Genomic DNA, 11,446 nt, shown 5'->3' with positions numbered 1-11,446 from the left:
TTATTCATTTTTAACAATCAACACTGCTTCTTCTATTAACTATGACAGCATAACTGCATTCACGCTTGTTCATTAGATACTGAATTATACCAAAAGGTAAAAGCAAAATGTATGAAAACCACCTTTCTGTACTATTAACACACCTGTGTCATTCTAAAATGAGTAGTATCTACGATTCTGTCAACCATCACAAATACACTTAAAACAGCAAGAAAAAAGGACAGAGGGTAACATATGGCTATGAAATTAATTTCATGACTACACTCTCTTGGTTCTGCAGACAAAAAGGCAAAGAAAGAGAAGACTCCACATGACAAATCATCTTTCTGTACACTGTATAATTTGATTTTACTGATATGTAAAACCCCTTCATTTAAAAATGTGCTTAAACAAGACATATTTCTGGAGCACTGAAGTTTCATTTTCCACCCTCAAAGAGCCTCGGTAAGCTTTATGTTTTCAAGGAGCCTGACATTAAGCAGAAAAGTCTTCTTATTGCAGTATTTCTTAATATGACTATGTCTTCAGGACAATTCATGTCACAGATGCTTGCATGAGACAAAGAGAAGAAGCACTTTTATTTACCTTTACTCTCTTTTGCTATCTTTCATGGCTAGAATGACCTGCATATTAAATCAAACTTTCCAATGCTGGAAAACTTACTCATAAGTAGTAGCAAGCTGACTGAACTGGAAATATTTACTTTTAGCTAGGAAAATACTCCAGTGATAAGTGCCTACAATGTTTTCAGGGCCAGATAAATATGTAGAAAACCTGCCTAGGTGCATTACCTTAGTATCTACTTTAGGGTGATTTTTCCTCCTATGACATATTTCAGGATTTTCAATGATACACAAAGTCAGGCTATTGACCAATAACCTATTGATTTGTTTCTATTTTCTGTTTCTAATGAGAAATAGGAATTTGTGATCTTCTATGAGTTTGCAGATTTTAGCCTTCATGATGTAAGCTGTATCTTACTGAGATTTGAGTGCAGACATGTTTTAGGATTCATCTTTTTATAAAACATTGTAGTCTTATAAGGTTTTAAAACAATAGTCTTTCTTTGTTGGATGTCATGCAGGAACAAATGTGGACTTTATGGAATAATCCACATTGGTGGAGCCCCATCTAAGTTCAGTTTTGCTTATAAAGCAGATTCAACTCCTATGTTAGGTACATAGAATTCACCATTTCTTCCCCTATGTTTAGCACTTATTAATCAAATTCTGATTGAATTGTCTCAGAATTTACATGTAAAGTCATAAACTGAATAAAGGTTAAAAAGGAGCCAAAAATAAATGAGAATTTTAGCATCTTTGTGAGCTGATCCTTTGCTCTAAATAATTCAAACAGTGGAACAAAGCAGCCCTTTCAGGCTCATTAAGAAAACTAATTGAGATTTTGTATGCTGGCTATATTTGGAGACACTGTTAATAGTTGCTGTGCCTATTTAATTGGAAAGACTGGAAGAGGTCAACCACTCAGATAGCTTTTAATTGAAATTAGAGAGTAGGTTCAATAGTGGCTATTCATTCTCTGGAACTAACTCCGTGAAAAAATTTTGCTCTTTTTTTGTGACTCGAACATAGGAATGAAGACAAATACTCAGCGTTCTCTCACTATCAGATTATGTATCCCATCCGAACCCACCAAAGATCCTATGATTGCAGCCCAGCCCATGTGTCTGTGCCTCATGGACACGTGGGGGCAGCAGTGGCTTGGTTGTAAGCTGGTTAAGCCTAAATACTTTCCTTAAGCATGACGTTGGCATTAATGGAAAGTGCTGAATTGCTCAGTATTTTTCAATTTGCAAACCGTACTCTTATAAACTCAATCATCGCCTAACCCTGCCAGCTTTGTTACAGATATACATGGTTCTATTTTACATTATTTCACAAAAAGGACTTAGCAGAAACTTGAACATGTGTGTCTGGGATGAGAAAATCTGTGAGCCTGTATTTCTACACAGTTCTTGGCTTCAGCAACAAGATTGTTAAAGCATCTGTTTTTGTTCTACTGTTAAACGAAGGGAAAAGAACAAATATATTTCACAGTATTGCATTTAACACATCGTGGACATTGCTAATATAGGGTGGATATAACGCAGGCAAGGAGGAGTGGAAGACTATATATTCCATTTCAACTCCTCTGATCTTGCTAGTTTCTTTTAAGTTGATATATTGTAGAACAAGAAGAAGCAAAATAAACATTTATTTGGGGCGAGAAGAACCCATAGATTGTTCATGTGTTTCATCCTGGTTTTGAATGTTTGGAAGAACTGTGTAAAAAGAGGAGATTCCAGCAAAATTGTTAACACCCTCAAACCATTTTTCATCTACTTATTACTGCCTTCAGAAACTGAGGTGCACACAAATGAAATATTTTTTCCCTGCACACCACACTAGTTGTAAAGTCAGGAAAAAAAAAGAAATTAATTTATATCTCTAGAGTGCATACTTCAATGTACTCTGTAACTTAATAGTTATCTACTTCTTTCTCCTCAAGATCTTTGTATCCATTCAGGTATGGTATCCATTCTGGTAACCAGTTGAATAGGGAAGCACTTTTCTTAATATCCAATGTAAACCTCTCCTAGTGCAACTTGAGGGCATTTCCTCTTGTCCTATCACTTGTAACTTGGGAAAAGAGACTGATCCTTACCTCGCTATAATCACCTTTCAGGTAGATGTAGAGTGATCATGTCTTCTCTCAGCCTCCTCCTCTAGATTAAATACCACCAGGTCCCTCAGATGCTCCTCATAAAACTTGTTCTCCAGACCATTCAACAACTTCATTGCCTGTCTCTGGACACACTCCAGCACCTCAGTGTCCTCCTTGTAGTGATGGGCCCAGAACTGAACACAGTATTCGAAGTGCAGCCTCATCAGTGCCGAATACAGCGGGATAATCACTTGCCTGGCCCTCCTGGTCACACTATTTCTGATAGAAGTCAGGATGCCATTGGCTTTCTCGGCCAGCTGGGCACACTGCTGGCTCTTATTCAGGCAGCTGTCGACTAATACTCCCAGGTCCTTCCTGCCAGGCAGCCTTCCAGCCACTCATTCCCTTCAGTTCACTTCAGACACAAACATTTTATATGCAATAAAAACATGATTATATATTTTATCCGCTCAGAGAAAAGTGTGTGGCCTTTGCACAAGAATGGTATTTCTGGGATCCTAGCAAATGACTGTAGAGTATTGAGCTGTCTTTCTTTCCTTCCTCAGAAAGACAGACTTTTGGACATACATCTAATGTGGGCTGATACCTGAATTTAATCCCATATTTCTTCTTCATAAACAACTGTAGTTATAAGTCAGGCATCAAGTTGATTGAGCTTTATAATTTTATTTTATGTCTTTGGAAGTGATGGATTTTATCCATGCTGTCCAGTCTCAGAATAATAATTAATAAAACAAAATCAAGGCAAACAATTAAAGGATGTAAAGAAAAAAAAGTTTGAACAATGCTAACAAAATTCTTCTACTAAAAAATGATGTAAAAATTTGAAGACAGATACATCTTAAACGACAACAAAGAAATGCAACCCTCCAAAATATAAATTAAGTCATTTGTGTTCTGCCTTCCTTCCCATCTACCCAAAAGCAAAGTGAGTCAATACATTTTTTTTTTCATCAGTGTGAAGTACCAATTCAAATCTGCCTCAAAAATAGAGAAAATACAACAAAAGTTGCTATCTGAACACTCTCTGGGTTGTGCACTCAACTACAAATGACAATCACAGTCAAGTAAAAAATTTGCACAGCTCTTTCTGCAGTACTAAAAGCTTATAAGTTGCATTCACAGGATCACAGGATTGTGTGTATGAGGGGTTTTCTGTCACCCTAAGCATCCATATTGCTGAAAACCAAGTTCTCACACTGCTTTTGTAATATACAATAATCACCATAAAAATCTGGTAAATGTTAATGCTGCTCATGATCAGAACAGTAAAACCAATCAACGTTTGTAATTGCCATGGCAACAGCAAGCAACCTAGACTTAGTAGGTATAATCCTGCTATGTGTAATAAGAAGTCATTCATCCATTAAGAAAACAGGAAAGTTGAGAAGAAAAAGAGTCCTCTGTAGGGGTTACCTTTTGATTAGTTCCAAAGTTCCCATGTTTCACCCCACTCACATAAAAAGCACATCATACAGCACAACAGATTTTGCCCTCTAGCCCTCCTCTTGCTATTTCCTTTTCACAGTTGCTTCAGTGATGAATATCCCACTGCCTGTCTTGTGATGGCTTGCTCAACAACACTACTCTGCAGTGACCTTTGTCTTCCTGTCTCAAACGAGATCGCCAGGAGACACAGGAGCATTGGCTGGAGCTGTTATATAAAAGAAGCAGCCCATAACCTATACACATCTCAGATAAGAAGTTGTCTGATTCAATGTCACTTGGTCTACTGGAGCTGTTTTACCTTTTTGTTTCCCATTATTTCAGCAAAAAAAAAAGTGTGTCAGTTTTCTGTATTTGGGTTGTTACGTGCCTTTTTATAAGGCACTTTTTATAAGCTTTAGGATAGATCTCCTGATTTTTCCCACCAGAGTTGCTTCATTTATATTAATTGATCTAAAACCAGAGAATCAGAGAGAAAAAAAAGAGTGAATAAATCCATATACTGGTAGGTGGATGGGTACTTCAGCGATGGAACATTCAGGCTTGCATGCTGATTTTGTGCCAGAGTATCTCATATCCTATGGAAATGTCCTGTCCCTGAATCACATATTCTTAATATCTCTGGTTTTTTTTCAGGGGGTACAATGAAAGAAAGAGAAACTTCAAAATATATTGAGTTTATCCTGATCTTCATGGCAATACTTCAAAAATTATTGTTATGTCTCCCATCAATCTCTACACACACTGTCTGGAAACCTGTTTCAAGATGTATTTATTAAAATTCCTGTTTTTATTTGAACACTGAAAATGGTACAGTTGAAAGGACCTGCGTTGAGCCTGCGTTCTGCTCCCTGTTTCAAGATACGTTCTCTTGGAGCTAAGAAATGAGAAGGGGGATCTGAAATGCTATACACTGAGAACTGACATGTAGCACAGAATTAGCTTTTTATTCGTAAAGCTCATAGCAAGTAATCTTATCCAACAAACCAAGTTACCTTCAGTGACTGAAATAAGGAAGTGTGTAAAAGAAACACTCCTAAGTAAGCTGCATTCCAGCAAGGTCTCTATGCTCCTTGGGAAATTAGCTCTAGAAATACAGCAGCAGCAGCTACATAAATAAAGTTAATCTATTTTCATATTCATCTTCATTCTATCAAAACACTGAGATACACTCTATCTCTGTAGAGCTGCCTTAACTCTAGTGCCTATAATGCCTAAAAGCATTCTCTTAATGGAAAAGATTGCTATAATGCACTATACTTTTTCAGAATCCAAACAGAATTTGCTATGTATTCATATTTGTAAAGCAATGATATTCAAAGACAAGTGATAGATTTTAAGACAGGTAGTATAACATTTACAGTGTACTTTAGTATAGGATATTCTAATATGTATAATGTAATATTCATAATAAAATTTGATGGTTTTGGAGGTGATAAGGATATAGGGAGTTATTACAGGGCACAGTTTGAATAGATGTCAATAGACAACAATTCTTATCAGCAGTTTGCATTATAAAAACAGCACTGAAAAAAATGTTATCTTTATAAAGACAAACAAAAAAAAGCTCATCCCTTTGCATTTGACCTCGCCGTATTTGACCTGTAAATAACATTCATTTTGCACTTTTATAGTGACTAAGTTAATAGTTGTAGCTTCCCAAAACACAGTCTTCAGCATCCTACATTGAAGACCCCGCAATTAAAAACTACTTTCCTTGTACTACACTGAAATGTAAAGTAAGGACTGAATGACTGGTTCATAACAAGGTTCCTGAGTTAGTAAGCAGAATTTCTATAAAATCCCTCACGTTTTCAGATTTCTTCTTTATAGCAAATCATATGTCTAAAACATTTACAGGATTCAAGCATAATAAACTTCATCTGCAATGTGATAAAAATTCTTAAGTTTGTCATTGCTTACATCTCAAGCTTCTATTTCACTCTTCAAGGTATTAAAAGATCTTGAATAACTTAACTTCAGAAGTATTTCGGAAAAACCTTTCGATTTTTTAGAATGAAAAGCCATGCTTTCAACTCATTACTGGATAAATAAAACAAAGAGTGTTGTTTTGTTCATATGCTACAACTATAACAAGTTTGAATCAGTGAGCTGCTTGTTCATGACAGTGTTTGCAAGGAACCACATTAAGGGCATTTTCTTTCCAAGTTTCTAGAAGAACATTACAGAAACCCAAAAAGTATTTCTAAATCAAGTAAAGTAGGAAGTAGTGCCTCAACTCAGAAATAGAAATCTATCAGGATATTTAAAGAAAATGACTACAGGTTAAAAACCTGGAAAGTAAAAGTACGTTGGTGCAAACTTCTTTACCTGTAATTCACCACTGCTGTTGAAATGGAACATTTTCCTTCCTTGAATTTTACTAATATGGACAATTACATTCTAACTGCATTTCCCCAGATTTTCTTCTATTTTAATTATTGTACTGACTTGAATAATTTCCATTTTTACATGGATACCAATCTGAACATTTTACAGCTTTTTCCTGACACCAAGATCTTATATATTTGGTGCTCTGGAAGAATTGATAATTTAAATACATCTATGGAGACTTTTGTTAAGCTTTTATTCCTAAGTAAGGTTGTGCCACTCTTCTATGTTATCTATTACACCCATCTAACTGTTGTGTACTTTTTTGCTCATGGAACTTCATATATTTCCACATAGTTATATAGTTTAAATGAAGTATATGCCATTTTAGTACACTGATCCCTTACCCTGCTTTTGAAAATATCAGATACAACGATACATTTTTCTGTCTAAAGCTCTAAAGTAATGATGAACTAGTAGAAATATATATGTAGAGAGAGCAAAAATCCAAGGAGATATTTTGTTTCATAATAGAAAATTTAATCTATGACAGGAAATTCACATGTCTTGTCTATATCCAATACTGAAACTCATGTAGCAAGTGAAAATCTAAAAGACTACTGCCACAGACCAAATAGGACACTGGTATAGTGATTACATGGATTATAAATACATGCTTCCAAATGATGACTTCAAAATATAGTGACATCAGCTGTCTTTCTGACAATCTCTCACAGTTAAGGACTTCCAGCCATGCAACTGTTTGGCTCTCCTGTTTTTTGTTTAGTTTTTTTGGCTGTACCACATGAAATCAATTCCAAACAACAACAAAAAGATATTTTCAAAAGCAGGAAACAGATGCAAGTTTTACGTGGTTACTACATTTCTTCTGTTTGTGAAAATACTTCCTACAATGCAGAATCCAGAAGCAAATGATGAGAATCAAGGCTCAAATCTTCTGGGCCTTGTCTAATGATAAACTTGCAAAAACACTAACCCAGTTCTCTTTCTCATGTTTTAAAGCGAAGTAATACTAAGCAACTTCATACAAAAGCTGCAAGTTTTGGCTACTTGATACTATAAAGATCTTTAGTATTCTCAGAAGCGGCAAAATGTTCTTATTTCTTTTCGGATTAAAAATACCATTTTTCTTTAAGAACCTATGTCCCATTAGTAGATTAATTTGCTCCATATGGTAAAAGCCCATGAAAGAAGCAGTGAAGACAATGACACAAATCAAAAGTAATGTTAAGGAACCTTACAAATTATTCCAAAATCTTTAAAAAATGCGATCATTTGCTGTGGAATGTTTCCTGTGGCATGTTTCCACTTGCCACTCAGATTGTTTACTGCATTCAGGCATACGCAGTTCTGTTGAAGTGCTTTTCCTGAGAAGCATGCTGCTGAGAGAAGAGCTTTTCTAACTTAGAGACAGCGGTATCAGTAAATGCTCTGCTTTACCTTAGTGCAGTATGCTGCACTAGAAAATTGTTCAGGAACAAAATTATATGAGAATAACTGCCTCTAACTTACATCTTTTTAAAATACACACACACAATTGCCTCCCTGGTAGAGTTAACAGTAGGTTGAGCAGCAGGCAAGAGAGATATGCACTGCTATGTGTTATGTGTGCAAATTAAAAAATTTGTTACTGTATAAAATTGCAGTTTATCTCAAAATTAAAAACAATAAGTGCACAATAGCAATTGGGCTGGGATGCCAGAAGATACTTACAGCAATCATGACTTAACTCCCAACTTTCCTTGAGTGCACTTGCCGTCTTTCTCTAACGGAAATATTTTTATGGATTATCTTTTCCTGCCTTATGAGTAATATGTAACTTATGGACAACACGCTAACTAACCCTGCAGATGTACTAATGAGCTCCCAACAAGAGAAAGAAAATACAGTTATGTCGTGGTTTTGACAGCTGGGGACAAAGAGCCACGAGGGTGCTCGCTCACTCATCTCCCTCCAGGCAGAGTGGGGAGGGGAACCAGAGAAAAAGAGGAAAAACCTGCATAGGTTGAAATAAGAACAGTTTAATAGAACAACAATAAGAAGAAGTTCAGGGAAAAACAGTTTTAACAGTAAATGAGGGGATATACAACAGGAATGGTGTGTGCCGCAGCTGCTCACCACCCGGGACCTGACACGACGGCTCCTGACTGGCAGCTGAGCTCTCACTTCTGCAGCCCCGTCCCCGACTAGCTCCCTGCCTATATATACTGGGGTACTGGGCATGATGTCAGTATGGTATGGAATACCTGTTGGCCAGCCTGGGTCAGCTGCCCATGCTGTGCCCCTTCCTACTTCCTCATCAAAGTTAACCGTATCCTAGCCCAAACCAGGACAAGTTAGCATCTGGAATTAGGTAGGAGTGGTGAGAGCGACTTAAGCCTATTGGAGAAAGAAGGGCAAAGGAGACAAATTACAAACCGCATGCAGAGAGGTCCATATTGATGTCCTGATGCAGTCTGATGAGATGTTCTGCTGCCAGTACTTAAGTTACTCCATAGTTTGCAGGATATTTCCACAAAGGGGAAGAATTAGTGACTTCAGAGGATGTCCTGAGGGTGAAGCCTACAAATCACATTGGTTTGTACAAAATACCCTCTTCAGTTCTTTGGAACCTTAGGAACCTTAGAAGCAAGTCAGGATAAAATCTGCATCTAGTATGCTAGCAGAGAGAACATAAGACTGATATGTCTGGGGCAAAAACGAATCCTTCCTAAATATGTTTTAAGTGCCAAATGGGCATGAGACTTCATGCTTCTATTCATAAAAGCTGCTACTTAACTTGGAAAAGGAAATAAAAGACAGATCTTTTTGACTCTTCTGTTTTTGCTCAGGAGGGAAAGGAACCATAATTGACATGGCTCTGAAATAGAGTACTTCATTTATTTGAAAAGTGGTTACACATACAATTGTCTGTTTTCATTTGTTTTACTCCATTTCTTCCCATGGAGGGCTATGAAGATGAATACTTCTAACTGAAATCTTGAAAGAGTCGTTTAAGTCCTGAGAAAAAGTATTACCATAATTAACCCACTTTTTGAAAAGGAAGCAACACAGAGCAGGGCTGATGATGCTGCAGTATTTATTACTTGACTATAAGTAAAGTGCAAGTAGGAAAGGGGAAAATGTCGGCTCTTCCTTTTTAACCCATTATATCTGTGCAAAACTACAGAGAACTCTAAATCTGTGTAGAAGGAAAAAGTTTAGAATCTGTCTCCAAAATACATATACACTTTAGCATTTCTAGGACTGCTTTGAGGTTTTAATCTTTTCTGAATCTCTGAAGCAAAAGCCCAAGGCTGCATATTCAAAATAAACAAAAAACTGTAAAGGAACTATGAAGAAGAATGAAATAATCACTCAAGGGAAAATTCTGAAATAGGATACATGTGTAAACACAGCTGCAAGGGAAATAACTGATCCTGCTAAAGCTTAACATGCTCTGTACTGGATGCAGCTGTTCTTAACTTCTAAGTATCCTGAAAAAAGCTATGATAGGCTATACCACAGTTCCTCTGTATCTATAACTTAAATGAATATACTTATATAGATGTTGAGAGTTTACACATTCATTTTCATTAATTAGGCTGGCTCTTTGAAATGCTACTTTGTTAATCACTGGCTACTAGTGATAGTTGTCTGGTAAACATTTTGAGAGGCCTTTTCTTCAAAATGAAAACAGAGGTCCAAAATAACAAGCAACTTCTTGAATGGTATTGACATTCTAGTGACAAAAAGCTGAAGATACACTACCACAAGGTATTTATATGATCATGCAGTAGAAACTGAAAACTGGAGCTAGGTATTTTCTGAATGAGACACTTTGATAGAAACTTTGAGTCAAAGGGTGAGCAGACGTAGCAGTTATGACCATCCTTGTTGCAGGAAGCTAGCAAACGCTTCTCTACAATACCTGGCAATATATAAATCCATCATTTAAAGTAAAGTGTTGTGAATGCTCCAACCTCTAGGCCCTTTTGAACAGTTCAAATCACTCTTACATTTCATATTCTATAATTTTAGTATAAGTATAAAAAAGTGAGAAAATTCTTCTTCCTTAATTGATGACGTATGCAATAAGAAAGGTCAGGGATATAGAGAGGTCAACACTATAAGGATGGCTTTTCTACTATATTGAAAGTAACCCTGAGGTCTAGCTATGACTTGATAAATTTTTTCTTCATACTAGAGAAGTAGAGGAACAGTAAGTAGCACCAGCAACAGGTGGATTCAGATGTATAAGGGTAATGATGAATAAATGAAATTTCGGTACAGAAAATGTCTGGTTCTAGTTATATATAAGGGAATTTTTGATATTCATATTTTCTGTTTCTTGACCAAATTTTGGTTTAAGTAATATGCTTTGCCTTCTTGGCCTTTTTTCATTATTTCTAATTGACTCTCCTATACTCTTTATTTCATCTATTAAATACTATAAGCTGTGGCAAATTGTTGCTGTAATATAAAGTAGCAACCACTACAGTTAAAGTAGTTTTGATTTCTGTCCTTTACATGTAGACAGTACAGTATAGTTATCTGTACTGATGCTCAGCTTAAATGAAGTAGGACCTGTGCTGACAAATGTCAAACATCAACTTCCTTTTTTCTGTTTATTCTGCTGAATTCTTTGCTCTGGCACCAGTAACTAACCTGCCATATCCTGCCCACAACGATTGTTCAGCACTTACCCTGTCGCTTTTGGTTTTGTTTTGTTTTTAATCATTCATTTCTACTACTAAAATCCACAGAGAACACAGGAGATGTGAATATATGCATCTAGTAAAGAATATTTTAAAACACAAAAGAATAACGAAAAGTGACGCCTATTTGTCGCAACTTGGATTTCACTTGATGAAAACACATTTTGATAATGTGGTATTTTTTACAGTGATGCCTTTCCTTTGATTACAACTGGTCCAAATATGTAAATATACATAAAGGCCTAGCACAGTGATAGATATGTGAG

Source organism: Colius striatus, chromosome Z, assembly GCF_028858725.1.
Source record: "Colius striatus isolate bColStr4 chromosome Z, bColStr4.1.hap1, whole genome shotgun sequence".
In the NCBI taxonomy this organism is placed as follows: domain Eukaryota; kingdom Metazoa; phylum Chordata; class Aves; order Coliiformes; family Coliidae; genus Colius; species Colius striatus.
The sequence above is the reverse complement of the archived record's forward strand: the minus strand, read 5'-3'. Positions refer to the sequence as shown.